Source organism: Sinohyriopsis cumingii, unplaced genomic scaffold (genome assembly GCF_028554795.1).
Source record: "Sinohyriopsis cumingii isolate HCF-2022 unplaced genomic scaffold, ASM2855479v2 utg000360l, whole genome shotgun sequence".
Lineage (NCBI taxonomy): Eukaryota > Metazoa > Mollusca > Bivalvia > Unionida > Unionidae > Sinohyriopsis > Sinohyriopsis cumingii.
The window spans coordinates 2,099,991-2,115,626 of NW_028315892.1; positions in this window are offsets into that span (position 1 = coordinate 2,099,991).

Genomic DNA, 15,636 nt, shown 5'->3' on the forward strand with positions numbered 1-15,636 from the left:
ATATGTTATCAACATAGCAGAACAGAACAAAACTTCATTTCAAAAAACGTCATCTACGAACAAACATAAGTGGTATACGAGCCAAACAAAACGATTAAAACTGTATTATACATAAAGTTATCATTGTGTAATATAAATAAGATAGTGATAAACAAACAAAACAGAAAGATATAGATTTGTTGTTGTTATGGGTTGATAGGCTATATATGGCAGCCAGTCTAACTGGCGCAGGAAGATAGGGGAAATCTCCGAAATTTACCGCTGTCAAGCTTTCACATATACCAACACTGGTCCAGCCCGAGGTTCGATTGGGGTTAGATACCAGTGAACAATCGATCATTTATCAATACTTTTTGAGCTGTCAAGCCTAACGCATAGCCTCATCTGGTACGTTCATGCGCATTGGACGTAGGGCAACTCGAGTGACCTACATGTATTACATGAATATAAAAAAACCTGTCATTATAGATCGTCGAAGATCGTAGTAAACAGTAACATGCCAGCTTGCGAATATTTGAGTTGAACAATACGTTTTCCTTAAGTACTTTTAAACAATAAATGGGTACCTGTTGCTTTGTGTTACTGCATACTTCCTCTCAACTTATCGTCCCCCCCCCGCTCCGATAGTAACGAATCAATCAATAATAAACAAGTTAACTTGTATGACTAGCAGCTAACAAAGAACACAAAAGGACACATCATATATCAAACAATCATCAACGACATGCCTGTGATTTAAAAATTGAAAGTAGAATGAATGTAAGCCCTTTGTTTTTGACGTAACAAGTATGCCCCCATCCAATGTGAAACTAATTATATGCTTCAAAGATATGTGTAAACCTTGACGTTTTCGTGCGTGTATAGTCATGATGAGTCAACTGAATTACACTTAGATTTGTCAAAATAGTAATTCTGGTCACATAATAAAATCATCCACCCACCCCTCCCCTTTCAAAAATGAATCATCCATTATTGCATGTCCTATCCAGGACCGCTGACAGTTTAGGACCAGTTTCTGAGACCCACAACGGTTACGTTGTCTTCTGCTGTTTCAATTTCTAATCCATATAGGCCTACTGAACACATATTATGTATAACCAGGAAAATCAGATGATTCTAGGAACAAAATATACAAAATAGTTGGTATTGCTTTAGTCAGATTTATTGCAAATGTTGCATATTTGCAACGAGTAAGCAAAAAAAATATCAAGTAAAGCAGTAACTGAACTGTGCTATTCACTGCATTTCTTACTAATTTTGAAGTACTATGTTTATTAAAATAATATCTAAGACTTTTGCATATTCATTTCCTGAATTTGTATGTGCTTTAACGGTTATATCATGCTGCGTCCACTACCACATGAAACAGCAGACGGTAGGCCAACTACATGTAAATGTTGACCAAGCGTGGTCGGCTACACCAAGCTAACTGTGGATAATCATCTTCGTTGGATAAGGCAGCAGAATGTGCATATTCACCGGCACCCTACACCACCCTCGTTGTGAAGACAAAAGGCAATATATCAATCAAATGCATCCAGACTTGTCTTTAGACTTCTCGACATCGCTTTACTATTGTATTTAGACAGATATGATGGAGAGAGAGAGAGAGAGAGAGAGAGAGAGGTGACTGCGCAGCTTTAACCCTCTTAAAGCCAATTTTACGCTCACTTAAAGAGAGTATTTCCTTCCCATGTCAGGTATTTTAAACTAGAGCACCCCCTCCGACCTACAGTGACTGAGCAGCACATTTCAGGATCATTTTGCTTTCCTCCATATCAAAGGGTATAAAGAAAGGTGCCTGCTTCACCTTAATCAATCCTAGTTCACATACCATATATCGGTTATGAGTGAAACTCGCGCTGGCGAGAAAGAATAACTCACTGGTGTAGGAGCACGCTATACCTTCTTCTGCAGCAGTAGTATTATGGAAGACCGACCCGAAGCCACTGTCGGGTTTGCCATATATATCAAATCTTCTACAGGACATGAATGGCAGTCTAATTCACACGAGACACCCAATTTCGGGAAGACGGTAAGCACTATTTCAAATGATAACCCTACTATCTGGAGAAAGACATACACTGATGCACCCACCATAAACAACCCATATGAAATGAAGAACTAGTTATGTGGAGACTCGGACTATCTTTTGGCAGACGAACCGAAATCAGACAGGCTCAGCATTCTTTGTTACTGTAATCCTAGCGTTGGCACAGTTCAGCTCACAACTGTACTGATAACCAACTTAGGTGATAGCAGAATTTCGAACAGTTAATTAAATCATATTGGTTTTCGAAAAACAAACAATTGCACTATATATTTAGAATTTGCAAACGGAAGACAGAGGGATAGTGGGTATTCACAGATGTTTAATAAAAACATAGCACTTCGAGTTATATTGTGATTATGGAATCGTAATGGATTTGATCGTCTCCTGCCAGTGTGTGCATGTATGTGTGTATGTTTGTGTGTGTGTGTGTGTGTGTGTGTGTGTGTGCGTGTGCAGTTGGAGCTTTTTAACTATATGCCTTGTAACGCAAGTCAAGAGAATAAAGTCGGATTATACACCATGTGTCTTAACATCGATTTGCGATCAAATGGTCCATGCACTTTACTAGATTTGTTTTTGTTCATCTGGCATGCATATACTTATATATCTAAACGATTATCGAAGCGACGTTCGGAATTTTATGAAACCTTCATAACCTGTTAACATATGTTCAAATGCAAACATTTGGTGTAATATTAACTTATAACTCCAGTTGCTGTCATTTCTAGCTATCAATATTTCAATATTTCCCTTGATGATCCTACCCCGCGTGCCTAGCCCAGCTTTGAGATGAACGATATCCATACCGACTGTGCGAACGAAACAAACCCAATACGAATGCATACATACCACTAACATCTACACATATTTACATTTATGTACCATACCATCTCTTACCTATTACGATGTGGTATTGCAATACATGTCAGTTCATGTTTGCATTGTTGCCATGATAGTGACATTTGGAGGGACATAGTTATATTGACCTGTGATATGCATGACTTGTAAACGGGTCTGTACCTAAATTAGAATTTAGTATATATCAAAGTAAATATGCTATACATGTAGACGACAAGTTAGTTAGGCAGATAAGTAAAACTAGATTGGATATTTAACAGTGGTGTACATATGTAACTAGACGAATTTTTCGTTCTTCAAATCGGATGATTGAAGAATGGCGTGGGATTTTGAAGGGAATATGCTTGTGGTATGTAGTACATAACCGCTTTGTTTTAATTTTTACTGCAATACACAGTTTCAAACATTAATGCAACTATATTAATGCGTAATGTCTTGGTGGTGTATATAAAGTGGTACTTCCTACACCTTTAAAATCACCATGCTAATAACAAAAATGATTTTATAATATAGTAGTTTTGTAGTACATCCATCAAACGGTAAGCTAAGTATAAGGCACAACGGAATATATCATTTCCATGTTAAATGAATCCGATATAACATTTATTTTGACTAAGGGAAAAAGTGGGCAATCTGGAAATAAACATGCTGCGTATATATTACGTCTGTTGTTCTGAACAATTAATAATTGTATCATTTCTCTAGAATATATTAACACATGATAGGCTCCATGCAAGCTCAACTGTACGATTCTCAGTACGCTATTTCTCTTGCTCTTCGACAGTAAGGTAATTATTACTGATAGATTTCATATATTGTTTGAGGATGACCTCTAAACTATATTTTATCTAGAGATGCATACAGTAATAATTGTTTTGTTGTAAGAGAAAATGCGATTAAAATTTGACAAAAATGACCAGTGGCAGACGTTTGGTTCTGTATTTGAGATATTACGTGCAAATCAAACAGGGAGCTTGGTTCCTGGTTTGGAATATTTGCCAAAATCAAATAGCAGAAATATATCAACAGTTATGTTGTAAAAGGACAAACTCTTAATAATACAACATCTCTATATTTCTCATTACAAACGCATATGATAAACACGGGTCAACTGCAAATTACAAATGGGAACTTTCATGTTAGTAATCATTCACAATAGCATTTCTTTCATCATTTCGCTTTGGATCCATTTCTAGATAGCTGAGAAACAGACCAAGCAAATTATTATTATTATTATTATTATTATTTTTATTATTATTATTATTATTTATGTTATTAAAGAGTCACATTTTCAATTCGGGATACTATGTTAATTAAATTGTCGAGACTATTTTCCAAGCACTTTTTTCGTACTGTTTAGGTTCAGTTTCAGAATAATTGTTTAAATCCACTAAAACGTATTGATAAAAGAAATATAAAATATGCCATACCCTGAAAGTTAAAAAGACGTAACACATCACAGCTTACTTAGAATATGTGTTTACTTTCTTAATGCACCCTATAAGGAGGATACTTTTCTGATAGATGCATATGTATTGAATGAGTTGTTTTCATATTGACACGCACGTGCTATCGTATATTTGTGTTTTGCACAAGTTTTTCACATTCTTGTCAAACTATGCATGTCAACAATGATCAAAAAACCCGCCATGCCTATAACGAATAAATTATTTTGCTAAGCATGGCAATAAAGATTGCCAGGTATGTTCATTAATATTCGTCACATCCACATCGACACGCTCGTGAAATTCGAGTTCAGCATACCCCTTAACCTGTAAACGTAACTTCCCCACTGAAACGATAAATAAATAAATAAATAAATAAATAAATAAATAAATCCCTTTAGGCCAAAATAATTTGAAAGTTTTAAAATAAATGAAAATACAAATGTAGGGAACTTGATACATCAACACTTTCCCCGGATATGATACCAGATGGCAACAATATGTTTAGCACCATAATTTATCAGATAAAATACCCATGGGTTATAAGAAGTTTGACCTGACATAAATCGTGACGATTTTTCGTTTCGTTTTCTCTAATTCATTGTATTGTCTGGCTTTTAAGACTTACTTTATCTAACATTCTATGTAGCTAAATCTTCAGTCGGCAAAGGAATTAAACTGGCTTTTCCATGTCAATGTTAATAAAGTATCGATTGAATGTGAAACTCATAGGACGTTTTCGCAAACTGCGGCCCACATAAAGCCCATCACGCTTCTTTATTTTCTTCCCTTTTCGTTTTTCCCGTATTTTCGTCAGTACATATTTAATGTGTCTTCGAGTAGGGGTGTTGTTATAGGTTTAGAAAGTATACCCGCAGAGTGTTATTTCATGCTAAATATCACTACATAAGCCTAACACTTTACTGGGAAAACCGAGAACGCAGCTATGATATCAAATCGACATGTGCAATCTTTCCACTTTATAGTGCAATCTGCTTAGGTGAGTAGTATAGATGAAAACTCGATACATGTTTCGTGTATTAAACTTCCTGTATCCATATACGAATGAATAAGGTACAGTGAGTGGTAATGAACACTGACTATCTTGAAACACACTGAGATACATGACAGTGTCCTTAACGTAGATTTTTTCTGCTTTTGTTGAAATTAGTTGAACATCAACTTTTTAAGAAAACCTTGGTGATCTCTTCTAATTTGTAGACATTCTATTTAGAATTTCATGAAGACTCGCAATGTTGAGGCATTGTGAATCTCAGTTGAATATATGTTTCAGATCATACACATATTATATTCTACTGTAATGAATCTCAGTTAATTTTGATCATTTTACTTGAGGTAATTGTGCAAACAGTTTATATGTTATCAACATAGCAGAACAGAACAAAACTTCATTTCAAAAAACGTCATCTACGAACAAACATAAGTGGTATACGAGCCAAACAAAACGATTAAAACTGTATTATACATAAAGTTATCATTGTGTAATATAAATAAGATAGTGAAAAACAAACAAAACAGAAAGATATAGATTTGTTGTTGTTATGGGTTGATAGGCTATATATGGCAGCCAGTCTAACTGGCGCAGGAAGATAGGGGAAATCTCCGAAATTTACCGCTGTCAAGCTTTCACATATACCAACACTGGTCCAGCCCGAGGTTCGATTGGGGTTAGATACCAGTGAACAATCGATCATTTATCAATACTTTTTGAGCTGTCAAGCCTAACGCATAACCTCATCTGGTACGTTCATGCGCATTGGACGTAGGGCAACTCGATTGACCTACATGTATTACATGAATAAAAAAAACCTGTCCTTATAGATCGTCGAAGATCGTAGTAAACAGTAACATGCCAGCTTGCGAATATTTGAGTTGAACAATACGTTTTCCTTAAGTACTTTTAAACAATAAACGGGTACCTGTTGCTTTGTGTTACTGCATACTTCCTCTCAACTTATCGTCCCCCCCCGCTCCGATAGTAACGAATCAATCAATAATAAACAAGTTAACTTGTATGACTAGCAGCTAACAAAGAACACAAAAGGACACATCACATATCAAACAATCATCAACGACATGCCTGTGATTTAAAATTTGAAAGTAGAATGAATGTAAGCCCTTTGTTTTTGACGTAACAAGTATGCCCCCATCCAATGTGAAACTAATTATATGTTTCAAAGATATGTGTAAACCTTGACGTTTTCGTGCGTGTATAGTCATGATGAGTCAACTGAATTACACTTAGATTTGTCAAAATAGTAATTCTGGTCACATAATAAAATCATCCACCCACCCCTCCCCTTTCAAAAATGAATCATCCATTATTGCATGTCCTATCCAGGACCGCTGACAGTTTAGGACCAGTTTCTGAGACCCACAACGGTTACGTTGTTTTCTGCTGTTTCAATTTCTAATTCATATAGGCCTACTGTACACACATTATGTATAACCAGAAAAATCAGATGATTCTAGGAACAAAATATACAAAATAGTTGGTATTGCTTTAGTCAGATTTATTACAAATGTTGCATATTTGCAACGAGTAAGCAACAATAAATATCTAGTAAAGCAGTAACTGAACTGTGCTATTCACTGCATTTCTTACTAATTTTGAAGTACTATGTTTATTAAAATAATATCTAAGACTTTTGCATATTCATTTCCTGAATTTGTATGTGCTGTAACGGTTATATCTTGTTGCGTCCACTACCACATGAAACATCAGACGGTAGGCCAACTACATGTGAATGTTGACCAAGCGTGGTCGGCTACACCAAGCTAACTGTGGATAATCATCTGCGTTGGATAAGGCAGCAGAATGTGCATATTCACCAGCACCCTACACCACCCTCGTTGTGAAGACAAAAGGCAATATATCAATCAAATGCATCCATATTTGTCTTTAGACTTCTCGACATCGCCCTGCTATTGTATTTAGACAGATATGATGGAGAGAGAGAGAGAGAGAGAGAGAGAGAGAGAGAGAGAGACAGAGACAGAGAGAGGTGACTGCGCAGCTTTAACTCTCTTAAAGCCAATTTTAAGCTCACTTAAAGAGATTATTTCCTTCCCACGTCAGGTATTTGAAACTAGAGCACCCCCTCCGACCTACAGTGACTGAGCAGCACATTTCAGGATCATTTTGCTTTCCTCCATATCATAGGGTCTAACGAAAGGTGCCTGCTTCACCTTAATCAATCCTAGTTCACATAACATATATCGGTTATGAGTGAAACTCGCGCTGGCGAGAAAGAATAACTGACTGTTGTAGAAGCACGCTATACCTTCTTCTGCAGCAGTAGTATTATGGAAGACCGACCCGAAGCCACTGTCGGGTTTGCCATATATATCAAATCTTCTACAGGACATGAATGGCAGTCTGATTCACACGAGACACCCAATTTCGGGAAGACGGTAAGCAGTATTTCAAATGATAACCCTACTATCTGGAGAAAGACATACACTGGTGCACCCACCATAAACAACCCATATGAAATAAAGAACTAGTTATGTGGAGACTTGGAATATATTTTGGCAGACGAACCGAAATCAGACAGGCTCAGCATTCTTTGTTACTGTAATCCTAGCGTTGGCACAGTTCAGCTCACAACTGTACTGATCACCAACTTACGTGATAGCAGAATTTCGAACAGTTAATTATATCATATTGGTTTTCGAAAAACAAACAATTGCACTATATATTTAGAATTTGCAAACGGAAGACAGAGGGACAGTGGGTATTCACAGATGTTTAATAAAAACATATCACTTCGAATTATATTGTGATTATGGAATCGTAATGGATTTGATCGTCTCCTGCCAGTGTGTACATGTATGTGTGTATGTTTGTGTGTGTGTGTGTGTGTGTGTGTGTGTGTGTGTGCGTGTGCAGTTGGAGCTTTTTAACTATATGCCTTGTAACGCAAGTTAAGAGAATAAAGTCGGATTATACACCATGTGTCTTAACATCGATTTGCGATCAAATGGTCCATGCACTTTACTAGATTTGTTTTTGTTCATCTGGCATGCATATACTTATATATCTAAACGATTATCGAAGCGACGTTCGGAATTTTATGAAACCTTCATAACCTGTTAACATATGTTCAAATGCAAACATTTGGTGTAATATTAACTTATAACTCCAGTTGCTGTCATTTCTAGCTATCAATATTTCAATATTTCCCTTGATGATCCTACCCCGCGTGCCTAGTCCAGCTTTGAGATGAACGATATCCATACCGACTGTGCGAACGAAACAAACCCAATACGGATGCATACATACCACTAACATCTACACATATTTACATTTATGTACCATACCATCTCTTACCTATTATGATGTGGTATTGCAATACATGTCAGTTCATGTTTGCATTGTTGCCATGATAGTGACATTTGGAGGGACATAGTTATATTGACCTGTGATATGCATGACTTGTAAACGGGTCTGTACCTAAATTAGAATTTAGTATATATCAAAGTAAATATGCTATACATGTAGACGACAAGTTAGTTAGGCAGATAAGTAAAACTAGATTGGATATTTAACAGTGGTGTACATATGTAACTAGACGAATTTTTCGTTCTTCAAATCGGATGATTGAAGAATGGCGTGGGATTTTGAAGGGAATATGCTTGTGGTATGTAGTACATAACCGCTTTGTTTTAATTTTTACTGCAATACACAGTTTCAAACATTAATGCAACTATATTAATGCGTAATGTCTTGGTGGTGTATATAAAGTGGTACTTCCTACACCTTTAAAATCACCATGCTAATAACAAAAATGATTTTATAATATAGTAGTTTTGTAGTACATCCATCAAACGGTAAGCTAAGTATAAGGCACAACGGAATATATCATTTCCATGTTAAATGAATCCGATATAACATTTATTTTGACTAAGGGAAAAAGTGGGCAATCTGGAAATAAACATGCTGCGTATATATTACGTCTGTTGTTCTGAACAATTAATAATTGTATCATTTCTCTAGAATATATTAACACATGATAGGCTCCATGCAAGCTCAACTGTACGATTCTCAGTACGCTATTTCTCTTGCTCTTCGACAGTAAGGTAATTATTACTGATAGATTTCATATATTGTTTGAGGATGACCTCTAAACTATATTTTATCTAGAGATGCATACAGTAATAATTGTTTTGTTGTAAGAGAAAATGCGATTAAAATTTGACAAAAATGACCAGTGGCAGACGTTTGGTTCTGTATTTGAGATATTACGTGCAAATCAAACAGGGAGCTTGGTTCCTGGTTTGGAATATTTGCCAAAATCAAATAGCAGAAATATATCAACAGTTATGTTGTAAAAGGACAAACTCTTAATAATACAACATCTCTATATTTCTCATTACAAACGCATATGATAAACACGGGTCAACTGCAAATTACAAATGGGAACTTTCATGTTAGTAATCATTCACAATAGCATTTCTTTCATCATTTCGCTTTGGATCCATTTCTAGATAGCTGAGAAACAGACCAAGCAAATTATTATTATTATTATTATTATTATTTTTATTATTATTATTATTATTTATGTTATTAAAGAGTCACATTTTCAATTCGGGATACTATGTTAATTAAATTGTCGAGACTATTTTCCAAGCACTTTTTTCGTACTGTTTAGGTTCAGTTTCAGAATAATTGTTTAAATCCACTAAAACGTATTGATAAAAGAAATATAAAATATGCCATACCCTGAAAGTTAAAAAGACGTAACACATCACAGCTTACTTAGAATATGTGTTTACTTTCTTAATGCACCCTATAAGGAGGATACTTTTCTGATAGATGCATATGTATTGAATGAGTTGTTTTCATATTGACACGCACGTGCTATCGTATATTTGTGTTTTGCACAAGTTTTTCACATTCTTGTCAAACTATGCATGTCAACAATGATCAAAAAACCCGCCATGCCTATAACGAATAAATTATTTTGCTAAGCATGGCAATAAAGATTGCCAGGTATGTTCATTAATATTCGTCACATCCACATCGACACGCTCGTGAAATTCGAGTTCAGCATACCCCTTAACCTGTAAACGTAACTTCCCCACTGAAACGATAAATAAATAAATAAATAAATAAATAAATAAATAAATAAATAAATAAATCCCTTTAGGCCAAAATAATTTGAAAGTTTTAAAATAAATGAAAATACAAATGTAGGGAACTTGATACATCAACACTTTCCCCGGATATGATACCAGATGGCAACAATATGTTTAGCACCATAATTTATCAGATAAAATACCCATGGGTTATAAGAAGTTTGACCTGACATAAATCGTGACGATTTTTCGTTTCGTTTTCTCTAATTCATTGTATTGTCTGGCTTTTAAGACTTACTTTATCTAACATTCTATGTAGCTAAATCTTCAGTCGGCAAAGGAATTAAACTGGCTTTTCCATGTCAATGTTAATAAAGTATCGATTGAATGTGAAACTCATAGGACGTTTTCGCAAACTGCGGCCCACATAAAGCCCATCACGCTTCTTTATTTTCTTCCCTTTTCGTTTTTCCCGTATTTTCGTCAGTACATATTTAATGTGTCTTCGAGTAGGGGTGTTGTTATAGGTTTAGAAAGTATACCCGCAGAGTGTTATTTCATGCTAAATATCACTACATAAGCCTAACACTTTACTGGGAAAACCGAGAACGCAGCTATGATATCAAATCGACATGTGCAATCTTTCCACTTTATAGTGCAATCTGCTTAGGTGAGTAGTATAGATGAAAACTCGATACATGTTTCGTGTATTAAACTTCCTGTATCCATATACGAATGAATAAGGTACAGTGAGTGGTAATGAACACTGACTATCTTGAAACACACTGAGATACATGACAGTGTCCTTAACGTAGATTTTTTCTGCTTTTGTTGAAATTAGTTGAACATCAACTTTTTAAGAAAACCTTGGTGATCTCTTCTAATTTGTAGACATTCTATTTAGAATTTCATGAAGACTCGCAATGTTGAGGCATTGTGAATCTCAGTTGAATATATGTTTCAGATCATACACATATTATATTCTACTGTAATGAATCTCAGTTAATTTTGATCATTTTACTTGAGGTAATTGTGCAAACAGTTTATATGTTATCAACATAGCAGAACAGAACAAAACTTCATTTCAAAAAACGTCATCTACGAACAAACATAAGTGGTATACGAGCCAAACAAAACGATTAAAACTGTATTATACATAAAGTTATCATTGTGTAATATAAATAAGATAGTGAAAAACAAACAAAACAGAAAGATATAGATTTGTTGTTGTTATGGGTTGATAGGCTATATATGGCAGCCAGTCTAACTGGCGCAGGAAGATAGGGGAAATCTCCGAAATTTACCGCTGTCAAGCTTTCACATATACCAACACTGGTCCAGCCCGAGGTTCGATTGGGGTTAGATACCAGTGAACAATCGATCATTTATCAATACTTTTTGAGCTGTCAAGCCTAACGCATAACCTCATCTGGTACGTTCATGCGCATTGGACGTAGGGCAACTCGATTGACCTACATGTATTACATGAATAAAAAAAACCTGTCCTTATAGATCGTCGAAGATCGTAGTAAACAGTAACATGCCAGCTTGCGAATATTTGAGTTGAACAATACGTTTTCCTTAAGTACTTTTAAACAATAAACGGGTACCTGTTGCTTTGTGTTACTGCATACTTCCTCTCAACTTATCGTCCCCCCCCGCTCCGATAGTAACGAATCAATCAATAATAAACAAGTTAACTTGTATGACTAGCAGCTAACAAAGAACACAAAAGGACACATCACATATCAAACAATCATCAACGACATGCCTGTGATTTAAAATTTGAAAGTAGAATGAATGTAAGCCCTTTGTTTTTGACGTAACAAGTATGCCCCCATCCAATGTGAAACTAATTATATGTTTCAAAGATATGTGTAAACCTTGACGTTTTCGTGCGTGTATAGTCATGATGAGTCAACTGAATTACACTTAGATTTGTCAAAATAGTAATTCTGGTCACATAATAAAATCATCCACCCACCCCTCCCCTTTCAAAAATGAATCATCCATTATTGCATGTCCTATCCAGGACCGCTGACAGTTTAGGACCAGTTTCTGAGACCCACAACGGTTACGTTGTTTTCTGCTGTTTCAATTTCTAATTCATATAGGCCTACTGTACACACATTATGTATAACCAGAAAAATCAGATGATTCTAGGAACAAAATATACAAAATAGTTGGTATTGCTTTAGTCAGATTTATTACAAATGTTGCATATTTGCAACGAGTAAGCAACAATAAATATCTAGTAAAGCAGTAACTGAACTGTGCTATTCACTGCATTTCTTACTAATTTTGAAGTACTATGTTTATTAAAATAATATCTAAGACTTTTGCATATTCATTTCCTGAATTTGTATGTGCTGTAACGGTTATATCTTGTTGCGTCCACTACCACATGAAACATCAGACGGTAGGCCAACTACATGTGAATGTTGACCAAGCGTGGTCGGCTACACCAAGCTAACTGTGGATAATCATCTGCGTTGGATAAGGCAGCAGAATGTGCATATTCACCAGCACCCTACACCACCCTCGTTGTGAAGACAAAAGGCAATATATCAATCAAATGCATCCATATTTGTCTTTAGACTTCTCGACATCGCCCTGCTATTGTATTTAGACAGATATGATGGAGAGAGAGAGAGAGAGAGAGAGAGAGAGAGACAGAGACAGAGAGAGGTGACTGCGCAGCTTTAACTCTCTTAAAGCCAATTTTAAGCTCACTTAAAGAGAGTATTTCCTTCCCACGTCAGGTATTTGAAACTAGAGCACCCCCTCCGACCTACAGTGACTGAGCAGCACATTTCAGGATCATTTTGCTTTCCTCCATATCATAGGGTCTAACGAAAGGTGCCTGCTTCACCTTAATCAATCCTAGTTCACATAACATATATCGGTTATGAGTGAAACTCGCGCTGGCGAGAAAGAATAACTGACTGTTGTAGAAGCACGCTATACCTTCTTCTGCAGCAGTAGTATTATGGAAGACCGACCCGAAGCCACTGTCGGGTTTGCCATATATATCAAATCTTCTACAGGACATGAATGGCAGTCTGATTCACACGAGACACCCAATTTCGGGAAGACGGTAAGCAGTATTTCAAATGATAACCCTACTATCTGGAGAAAGACATACACTGGTGCACCCACCATAAACAACCCATATGAAATAAAGAACTAGTTATGTGGAGACTTGGAATATATTTTGGCAGACGAACCGAAATCAGACAGGCTCAGCATTCTTTGTTACTGTAATCCTAGCGTTGGCACAGTTCAGCTCACAACTGTACTGATCACCAACTTACGTGATAGCAGAATTTCGAACAGTTAATTATATCATATTGGTTTTCGAAAAACAAACAATTGCACTATATATTTAGAATTTGCAAACGGAAGACAGAGGGACAGTGGGTATTCACAGATGTTTAATAAAAACATATCACTTCGAATTATATTGTGATTATGGAATCGTAATGGATTTGATCGTCTCCTGCCAGTGTGTACATGTATGTGTGTATGTTTGTGTGTGTGTGTGTGTGTGTGTGTGTGTGTGTGCGTGTGCAGTTGGAGCTTTTTAACTATATGCCTTGTAACGCAAGTTAAGAGAATAAAGTCGGATTATACACCATGTGTCTTAACATCGATTTGCGATCAAATGGTCCATGCACTTTACTAGATTTGTTTTTGTTCATCTGGCATGCATATACTTATATATCTAAACGATTATCGAAGCGACGTTCGGAATTTTATGAAACCTTCATAACCTGTTAACATATGTTCAAATGCAAACATTTGGTGTAATATTAACTTATAACTCCAGTTGCTGTCATTTCTAGCTATCAATATTTCAATATTTCCCTTGATGATCCTACCCCGCGTGCCTAGCCCAGCTTTGAGATGAACGATATCCATACCGACTGTGCGAACGAAACAAACCCAATACGGATGCATACATACCACTAACATCTACACATATTTACATTTATGTACCATACCATCTCTTACCTATTATGATGTGGTATTGCAATACATGTCAGTTCATGTTTGCATTGTTGCCATGATAGTGACATTTGGAGGGACATAGTTATATTGACCTGTGATATGCATGACTTGTAAACGGGTCTGTACCTAAATTAGAATTTAGTATATATCAAAGTAAATATGCTATACATGTAGACGACAAGTTAGTTAGGCAGATAAGTAAAACTAGATTGGATATTTAACAGTGGTGTACATATGTAACTAGACGAATTTTTCGTTCTTCAAATCGGATGATTGAAGAATGGCGTGGGATTTTGAAGGGAATATGCTTGTGGTATGTAGTACATAACCGCTTTGTTTTAATTTTTACTGCAATACACAGTTTCAAACATTAATGCAACTATATTAATGCGTAATGTCTTGGTGGTGTATATAAAGTGGTACTTCCTACACCTTTAAAATCACCATGCTAATAACAAAAATGATTTTATAATATAGTAGTTTTGTAGTACATCCATCAAACGGTAAGCTAAGTATAAGGCACAACGGAATATATCATTTCCATGTTAAATGAATCCGATATAACATTTATTTTGACTAAGGGAAAAAGTGGGCAATCTGGAAATAAACATGCTGCGTATATATTACGTCTGTTGTTCTGAACAATTAATAATTGTATCATTTCTCTAGAATATATTAACACATGATAGGCTCCATGCAAGCTCAACTGTACGATTCTCAGTACGCTATTTCTCTTGCTCTTCGACAGTAAGGTAATTATTACTGATAGATTTCATATATTGTTTGAGGATGACCTCTAAACTATATTTTATCTAGAGATGCATACAGTAATAATTGTTTTGTTGTAAGAGAAAATGCGATTAAAATTTGACAAAAATGACCAGTGGCAGACGTTTGGTTCTGTATTTGAGATATTACGTGCAAATCAAACAGGGAGCTTGGTTCCTGGTTTGGAATATTTGCCAAAATCAAATAGCAGAAATATATCAACAGTTATGTTGTAAAAGGACAAACTCTTAATAATACAACATCTCTATATTTCTCATTACAAACGCATATGATAAACACGGGTCAACTGCAAATTACAAATGGGAACTTTCATGTTAGTAATCATTCACAATAGCATTTCTTTCATCATTTCGCTTTGGATCCATTTCTAGATAGCTG